Source organism: Herpailurus yagouaroundi, unplaced genomic scaffold, assembly GCF_014898765.1.
Source record: "Herpailurus yagouaroundi ecotype Mexico unplaced genomic scaffold, PumYag 186, whole genome shotgun sequence".
In the NCBI taxonomy this organism is placed as follows: Eukaryota; Metazoa; Chordata; class Mammalia; order Carnivora; family Felidae; genus Herpailurus; species Herpailurus yagouaroundi.
In genome coordinates, this window is record NW_024412417.1 from 20966757 (window position 1) to 20976873 (window position 10117).

The 10117-nt window shown below is 38.0% G+C and overlaps 1 pseudogene; it reads right to left on the reverse strand.

Annotated features, from left to right (window-relative positions):
* Nucleotides 1-526: 526 nt before the first annotated feature.
* Nucleotides 527-8849, reverse strand: LOC121043259 (pre-rRNA-processing protein TSR1 homolog; annotated as a pseudogene).
* Between the last annotated feature and the right edge of the window lie 1268 nt (nucleotides 8850-10117).

The following is a 10117-nucleotide window of genomic DNA, read 5'->3' on the forward strand; positions in this document are numbered from 1 at the left end:
AGACCTAACCTCCCTAACCTTGGTGAAGCAGGATGAAAAACCAGCTCCTTGTCAGTCTGTTTCTGTTTAATGTACACAGATCAGAGGGGATTCGGTGTCTGTAAACACTTGGAAATTTTGTTTCCTGGTTACTTCAGCTTTTTATCTTCTCTCCTTAAACAGTTTTCAAAATCCTAATGGAAAGTAGATGTTTTAGTAACATTTAATAGGCTATTTTTTAACTTAAGTGGCAACAGAAAAACATCCATAGTTCCCTGAGGCACATGTCAAGGCCAAGAAAGGCCTTTTGAAAAAAAAATGCATCAAACCTCTAGGATAAAGTAGAAAACACAATTTTTGCCCAGTCAAAACCTATAGGCTCCCATCCCTAAAGTGCTGACTAGTAGCCATGGTCCATTATTCCATGTCCGCTCAGGCACTGCTGACCAAATCCCACTTTTCACCCATGGTACTGGTTCTGGTATATACGGATCAGAAGTCCATTTGGAGAAAATTAATTCATCTTATAGAGGTTCGTCAGTACTGTGTCCTGAGATTTTTAGCTCCCCATCAAAACTGCACTCATGTGGCCATAAGTACCTAAAAGCTCCTTGATATGTCCCCTGTGGCCCCACTTTGTTCTCTGTTCACTGGTTTGAACCACAACACGTCCTCTCTGTTGAAGTGCATGCAACGCAGTACCATCAGCTTAGTAAAAATTTTGAAAGGATGACCCCTCAAAACAGCTCTCTTGACGACCATTCTCTCCAGATCCACTGACAATAGATGGCCTGTGGCAATGAGGCTGTGCATCCTGTTGTCATTCTGTTTGAAAAGCAGCACAAATGCAGAAGGAAAAGTGATTGGGCCACATAGTGTCACCACCAAAGCCACATCAGCAGTTAGGAATCTCTGAAATTTATGTTTATCCCTGCAGTGTGCAGAGAATAAAGGTGAGGCTCGGAAGTGCCTGAACCCACCTGGAAGATCAGCTCCTCTTTAGCTTTCATGGGCTCAGTGTTGCCAGGGTGTCGGCTCAGCGCCAGATTCACTACTGACATCTCTGGTCATCAGCTAGTAGAGAAAGTGCAATCAAGAATGTTCCTTGCTTGAAGTACTGAACCACTGAGACGGACTTCAGACATGAAGCGTGACACATCAGCCAACCTCAGCTCCTTCAATCTCTTTTTCCCTCAATTTCTTTAAAATGCACTTCTTAGTATTAGTAAAGATCTGAAACTGAAAGTTCCAAGCATAATCTTGAAGAAGGCTTTCCTCAGGATCCCATGAAGATGTCCAAAAGTTCTTGAGGCCTCTGTATTTCTGAAATTGAATTCTTGCAGCTATGTCATGGGGGGGTGGGGGGTGGGGGTGGGTATCTACTTCATTTGGAGACATCTCTTCCAGTCTTTCTTGTTTATATTTCTCCAACATTTTCTTCCTCAGCCTCTTCCTCCACTTTCTTGTCATAGACTACTCCGGTAGTCAGTTTCATATCCTTCCCTCTGTTCCTCTTTACTATTTTCCTCCTGAGATTCCTCTTCAATAAAGTCCTCATGTCCCATGTCATCATATTCATCTTCCCCACCACTTTCCACCATCCTCATCCAAAATCTATTCTACAAGCTAATTTGATATCCCTTTGGGAACCTTCTTTACCACCTTGGGACTTTCCTTCAAGAAATAGTTTGCCTCTTTCAGCTCCTCCTTAGTGGGACAGGTTAGCTTCCATTGGATCTGGGATTACCTCTATTTACAAAGATTCGTGTCTACCAGGGTCTGCCTTCATTAGGATCTTAAGGTCTTCCTTCATACCAGCTACAGCATCGATAGTGGGTGTATATAGGTGGGAAGGCCCTGAACAAAGAGGCAGAAAAGGTAGTAATCCCCAGTGCTGTTCCAGCCTTCTAGTAAACCAAGAAGGAAGAGGATGGAATCTGCCACTTGAGCCATGTCGAACACAGTGTGCAGATCCCTGGCCTTACAGCTGTGAAAACCCCTGATGCTTCAATGCAGGGCATAACAGCATAAAACTATTGGTGCTACTTCACTCATTTCAGTGTAGTGTTCCAGTGTCCTTATCCTGAAGCCGTGAAAGTCCTCTGGCAGGGAAATCCTGTTGTGCAGGGACACCACCAGTACCTGATGAGGAAGGTCATCCTTGCCACCCAACTGTCTCTTCTCTGCCAGAAAGACCTCTTTCTTCTGCTTTCAGAGCTGACTGGCATGATGCCTCTGGTCTATTCTACTGAGCTCTTTTCTTACCTTCTTGCTTAGGATTTTCGGTGCTAGACAGCCCTTGCTATCCCTCTGCATGGATCCTGGAACTCAATGCTGCTTGCTTTTCTGAGTTTTATTATGCTGCTTGACTGGGCCAGAAGGATGGGCTTCCATGTTGCTACTCATGTGTACCCAGTCAGCCTGTGTCAGTGTGTTTTAATCAGAGACACAAAAGCCAGTAAGAAACATTATGCAATTATGGGTACTGATAAAACCTACATAAGTCTGTAGCTCGTGCATCTGCTGCTGTTTCTAATGCCTCACAGTGTCCAGTTTGGGAAGAAAGTGGAGGTGACATGAACTGAAGGGAAGAGTAATGGCAAATTGGAATATGCAAAAGTGATCTGGAACCTATGAGGTAAAACTACCAATGTTGATGAATTAGACATCCAGAAAAAATGCTGATGCACTTGACCATAAAACGTTACAAAAACCCATTTCCAGGATCTGGAGAAGCTGAAAGAAGATATCAGGCAGGAGGTAAAGCATCAGCAATGTAGCTGCTCCCTCAGGCCTACAAGGCGTGTCAACACAATCTCGACAAGGTATGTGGGTGGCAACAGCACCTAACCTTGCTTGCTAAGCATTGACATGCTGTTGTTTGACTTTGCCTTCCAAATCTTCTGCAAATTTCTCTAGGTTAGGCTAACCTTATCCCAGAACTATGAAGGCATGGGAATTCAGAAGGGAGACAGTTCTATCTGAGCTAAATCAACAGAATTTAAAGCCCCAATAATCAATTTTTGTCACCTGGGCCAATATATACAGTATTTTAAACTATACAAAACTTCCAAATAAAGGTAATGGCAAAGTGATGCTTCCTTTATAATGATGCAACGGTTCCTCATAACAATAAAAAACTTGCTAATCTTTTCCCAAAGAGGATACAAATCATTTTAACCACCCTGGTGTAAAATATATTCCTCTCCTAGCTGAGCCACATCCCCCCTGATTTCTTATAATTCAAATTTTGAGATGCGCGGTTACCTTCTATTAACACTTCTTGTGTTTGACAGGAGGAGAGTGGAAGAGGGAAAGAAATATTTTATATATAACCAAATATGCTCATATTGATATAAGGAAGAAGTGCATATAATGTTATAGTGCTTGTTTCTGCATCTATTCCTATGACCATAGCTGGTATTTATAATTATCTTCTTTTCCTATCCATTCATGACTCTGCCCTCAGTTACCACATTGGCTGGTTATGTTTTCCTATCTGATGGGGAGACCCAATCTTCATTTCTGAAGGCTCTGGGCCATTAGCAGTCCTACAAAATTTGAATTATTATAGTTTTATATTAACTTTAAGCATAGGATATAGGAGAACTAAAAGGCATTCCAAATTATCACCTACATTACTATAGATGATATTACTGTAAAGTAGCAACTGAATTTCCTAAGAGAGTACAGTAAACCTGAATCTAAACATCTCACCTAGTAGAGTAAGATTCTTTAATTTTTTAGATTCACTGTCATTAGGAACCTAAAGTGGCCAGGTAGCAAGCTCTAATGTATTTGAACCATTGTTGAGTCTTCTGGTGAAATGTTCTACCATGGGAACTAATAGCTCTATTGCAGAGCCTAAAGTTCTGGGCACTTGAGGACACAAGGTATAAACTTCACTAGTGTATCATAAGGGATGATAGCAATGACTCTCATTTCCAACCATGGGAAAAGAGTTGGATTAGCAAGCCCAAATGATATATTTGTTGCCTACTATATCCAAAACTCTCAATACACATCATGCCTCTCTCTTTGTAGTGGGAAGGGCCAGATGCAGCAATTTATCTTTATGAGTCACCCCAGAATACTACCATTAGAAAGCAAGACCAAATAAGCACCATGTCTTTTATAACTTTAACTCATTTTTTTAAAGTTTATTTATTTTTACAAAGATACGGAGAGCAAGCAGGAGAAGGGCAGAGATAGAGGGAGACAGAGAACCCCAAGCAGGCTCCACACTGTCAGTGCAAAGCCTGATGCGCAGCTCAGACTCATGAACCCTGAGATTATGACCTGAGCCGAAATCAAGAGTTGGCTGCTTAACTGCTTAACTGACTGAGCCACCCAGGCGCTCCTAACTCAACTCTTGACACTGAATGCTTTCTTAAGGCAGTTAAGCAGTAACTCATCTAGACTTGTACATTTTAAGTGCATCTACAATAATAAAGACTAATTCATGCTCTTAAAAATATGATAAGATTATGAAATATTCTGAAAAGTAGCCATTAATATTTCTATAATTGTTCAAAATATATTGCTTTAAAGCGTTCTCAGTGAATAATCAGTGCATGACCCACTTAAGAAATTAATATAATCTCCACTTGCTATTTTAGCAGTTCACGGAATACACTTTCTTCATTCTTTCAACACATTTGTAGCTTGACTACTGCATGCTTGGCACACTGTGCAGAGTTTACAATAACGATCCAAATAGGTCATGTCCCAATTGTAAAGTAATTTATTTTCTGGAAGGTAAGTGGTGGGGGGGGGGGGGATAGGGAAAAATAGGAAATAAACAAGTGAAAATACCAGAGCAAATTTCAGATAATGTGCTATGAAAAAAAAAGAGTGAGAGAGTGACTCTTTGTAAAGGAAGGCACTTTGGATAGACAGAATTATTAGGAGCTTCTTTGAGGATGTAGCTTTTGAACTGGAAACTAATTGAAAAGAAGGAGACCACAGGAAAATTGAGATGAGAGCTCCAGTAAGATACTAAAGGAAGAGCAAGCTCAGTATGTTGGGGACAAAGAAACCAGTGTGAATGAAGCATAATGAGAAAAAGAAAAAGAAAGAATGAGAAGCATAATGAGTGATGCTGGATGGACGAGATCAGAAAAATCAGCTGGACCCGAAATATGCAGGACTTTATACAGCATGATAAATAATCAACATTTATTATATAAATTTGATATGTTAATTGTGTTATGCATGAGATCAGCAAAATGTAATTCACATTGTAGAAACCCTCTCTTCTGTGACTAGAAGGGGCCCTATGTGGAGACAGACAAGTTAAAACACAACAGTGGCCAAGATAAGATGTAATAATACGTTTCACATAATTTTTTTCTTTGAGAAGGAAAGAAGTAGCTATAGCATATGTTGGAAGTAGAACAAAAAGTGAAGTGTTTTGCCATTTACTGAGATGAAAAGCCTGGGTTAAATGTAGTTTTGACAAGGAGTTAAAGAAGTGGGAAGTCATAACTTAGGTTTGGAAATGTTAAACATGAGATTACTACATGACATCCAAGTGAAGATACTGACTAGTTTGAACCATATAAAACTTTCTTTGCTTTTTGTTGTTGTTGTGTTGTGTTTTTTGTTTTGTTTTGTTTTGTTTTTTTGGTAAGTTAAAAACAGTCTAATGCCATCAAGTTCATGTGATTCTACACCTAATAGTGTATAGTTGCATACATGAGTCTGCGGTTCAAGGGAAAATTTCAGATTTAGAGAGATTTGGAAAGCATTGGCATACTGATGTTATCTGAAGCCAGGAAGCTAGAAGAGATCATATAGGAACAAAGTGTAAATAAAAAATACACCTGTAGGTAAGCTAGGAGCACAATAATATTTATAGATCAAGAATAGATGGGGACACCTGGGTGGCTCAGTCGGTTAAGCATCTGACTTCAGCTCAGGTCATGATCTCATGGTTCGTGGGCTTGAGTCTCCCATCAGGCTCTGTGCTGACAGCTCAGAGTCTGCAACCTGCTTCGGAATCCCCCTCTCTCTCTGCCCCTCCCCTGCTTGTGCTCTGTCTTTCTCAGTCTATCAAAAATAAACGTTAAAACAAATGTTTTTAAAAAAAAGTTAGATGGGAAATACGAGGAACCTCAGGAAAAGTAACTGAAATGAGTCAATTGTTTTTTGTATATTCTTTTTACAAAAAAGAAAAACATTTTTTTTTGGTGTGATCTGATCTTCTGGCATTGCTGTTTTCCATTTCCTGTCGCATTAGTAAGATAAATACACTCTTCTGGGCCACTATGAATATGAAAAGTTCGCTCTTGATTCCATAAAGAACCATAGTAAGTCTTTTCAAATTTTTCCAGCTCTAGTATTTATCTACCTGCTATATTCAATGTTTTATATACTACTGCAACTTCTACCAACAATTTCATAAAGTATTGACAGTTTAGGGTAGACTCGAAAAGAAATACACAATCATAGTATCTTCCTATATCATATCTTAAAATGAATTTGACATAGAGTTTCCAAACCCATGTTTATCTCATAAATGGTGAAATATAAACTGAGCATTTCAACTTTCTCTTTGCTTCAGTAGATTGTTGACTTTCAGAATCTTCATCCAGGGCAAATGTATGTTTGTTTTCTAAATTTAGGGGACATCTCTCCAATTCTTTACAGTTTGTTGCAAAAACAGTCATGTAACATGGGGATAAAAATCATTTGGGATGATATAAAATCTACTAGGATGCATTTGCATAACCAGACTGAAAAAATGAACAGTAACAAGGTAACTGGTTAGCAGACAACAGGCCACTGAAATAAATTGGATGGATGCCACTCGGCATTTGAGCATTGGAAACTCAATCCTGCCACCTCTTATAAATGTCACATTGGAACCTTAACTCTGTCAACTTGAAAATCCTCTAACTTCCCTTGAAATGTGTGATTCTTTCTTAATAAGGTAGACCTGATTCACAAACCCAACCTCATATGTCTGTGAACTATCAGAGTGTGGATGTTGGGTGGGGCCTTGCCTCCCACTGGATACACCATGAAACTAGGGATTCCTTCTAAATTTAAGAGGTATTTAAATGATAGATAATGAATAAGTGAAAATTACCTACTATAATGAACTTTTTTCTGTACCATCTGCATATATTCTTCTTTTTATACTTGGAAAACAATGGATTCCATGTGACATAATGCAAGTATTTTCTTACACCACTGAAACAATATTCCATTTCCAAAAGAAGACCTAAAATTTGATCAAATTTTACATCTAACCTAATTACAGCCTATCTGGGACATCCTTATTCCTTTCTATGATAGAAAATTCCCTACAATATAGAAATGAAAGCTAATAAGGATTTGAAAATGGATAAAGGTTATAGTCCTTCGTGTTTAAAACTAAGTATGAAGTTACTGACATATTTTCAAATTACCACCTCAACCACCCATTTCAAATTCTTCTGGCTTTGAGGCAGCACCTCACCTTGTCAGGCTTTTCTACTCACTGTTTTGATCTATACTTTTGTTAATGAGAATCTGTGATTTTGGTGGTCCTGCCTATAGAAATTGCAGTAACATTTGGTACTACATGCAGCTGTACTAGTGGGTACTTTAGAGGATCATCTGGGTTCTATTCTTATTCTTTATTCCATTATGTAATACTTATTCCTATGATAGTATTAATCATGCCAGTCAACATAAATATCCCTCTTTGCCTTTTGGCCTAATTATACGAGAAGTTACACTGACTATGAGGCAATGTCAGCTTCTAAATTAATGCAGTAATAATCAATGCAATTCAACTAGTATTTTTGAAGCATCCCTTGGAAACCAAACTCCTAAATCAGTAGATTCCAGAATCACGGGAGTAAGTGCACATTTTTCCCCTAAGTAAATATTTATGTGTAATTCAACTTCTATTTTTGTTTCCTATTGTGTTCTATTAATGGTACCAAATTTTTTCAAAAAATTTAAGTTAAAAGGTTTTACAGGGTGCCTGGGTGGCTCAGTCAGTTGAGCATCCAATTTAGGCTCAGATCATGATCTCATGGTTCGTGAGTTTGAGCCCCACATCAGGCTGTCTGCTGTCATTACCGAATCCACTTCAGATCCTCTGTCTCCCTGTCTCTCTCTGCCCCTCCCCTCAAAAATAAATAAGCATTAAAAAGAAAAGTCTTTACTAGATGAACAAGGATATGTAATAGTAATACATTTTTTCCTTCTCTTTATTTTTTTATTTTTTTTAAAATTTTTTTTCAACGTTTATTTATTTTTGGGACAGAGAGAGACAGAGCATGAATGGGGGAGGGGCAGAGAGAGAGGGAGACACAGAATCGGAAACAGGCTCCAGGCTCCGAGCCATCAGCCCAGAGCCTGACGCGGGGCTCGAACTCACAGACCACGAGATCGTGACCTGGCTGAAGTCGGACGCTTAACCGACTGCGCCACCCAGGCACCCCTTTTTCCTTCTCTTTATAAAGAATTGACATACAATATTATTATTAGTTTCAGGTATACAATATAGTAATTTGACATTTATATGTTATGAAGTGGTTACCACAGTAAGTCCGGTTACCATCTGTTACCATACAAAGTTACAATATGATTTATTATATTTACTATGCTGTACATTATACCACTATGTGTTATTTATTTATAACTGAAATATTGTACCTCTGAATCTCATTCTTCCCTTTCACGGCCATCCCCCCTGCCTTCCTGTGGCAATCATCAGTTTGTTCTCTGTATCTATGAATCTGTTTCTGTTTTGTTTTCTTTGTTCATTTCTTTCATTTCACATATACACATTTCACATATACGTGAAAATATATGGCATCTATCTTTGTCAGATATGTTTCACTTACCACAGTGCCCTCCAGTTCATCCATGTAGTCACAAATGGCAAGATTTCATCATATATATATATATATATATATAGACACACACACATGTATATATATATATATATATGTATATATATATAATGTGTATATGTGCATATGTATATACACACACACACACATATATATATATACACACACACATACACACTCACCATCTTTTCCTTATCCATTCATATATCAATGGGCATTTAGGTTGCTTCTGTATCCCGACTGTTGTAAATTATGCTGCAATGAACACAGGAGCACATGTGTCTTTTAAACTAGTGTTTTCATTTTTTCAGATAAATACCTGGATGGTATGGTGTTTCTATTTTTTTTACAACCCCCATACTGTTTTCCATAATGGCTATACCAATTTATTTTCCTACCAATAGTGCATGAGAGTTCCCTATTCTCCACATCCTTGGCAACACTTGGTATTTCTTATCTTTTTGATCCTAGCTAGTGTGAGGTGGTATCATTTTGGTTTTGATTTGTATTTCCCTGAAGGTTAATTATGGTGAACATCTTTCATGTGCCTATTGACCATCTATATGTCGTCTTTGGAAAAATGTCTACTCACGTTCTCTGCCATTTTTTAAATTGTTTGGTTATTTGATATTGAATTCTATGAGTGCTTTATGTATTTTAGATGCTAAGCCCTGATCAGATATATCATTTGTGAATATCTTCTCCAATTCAATAGGTTGTTTTTTTTTTCATTTTGTTGATGATTTACTTTGCTGTGAAAAAGCTTTTTAGTTTGAAGTAGTCCAGTTTGTTTATTTCTGATATTCTTGTCCTTGTCTGAGGAGGCAGATCTAAAAAAATAATGCTAAGACTTATATTAAAGAGTTATTGCTTATGATGCTTCTAGGGGTTTTATAGTTTCAGGTCTTACATTCAGGTCTTTAATCCATTTGGGGTTTACGATTGTAGATGGTGTAGGAAAGTACTCCAGTTTCATTCTTTTGCACGTGGCTGTCAAGTTTCTCCAATATCATTTACTGAAGAAACTATCTTATCATTGTTCATTCTTGATCTTTTGTTATAGATTAATTGACCACATAAGTATGGGTTTATTTCTGGACTCTCTATTCTGTTCCATTGATCTATGGGTCTGTTTTTATGACAGTACCATACTGTTTTGATTACCAATCCCTATAGTATAGTTTGAAATCCAGCAACATGATACTTCCAGCTTTCTTCTTCTTTCTCAAGATTGTTTTGACTATTCAGGGATGGAAATTTCTCAAATATTGATTGCTAATTTA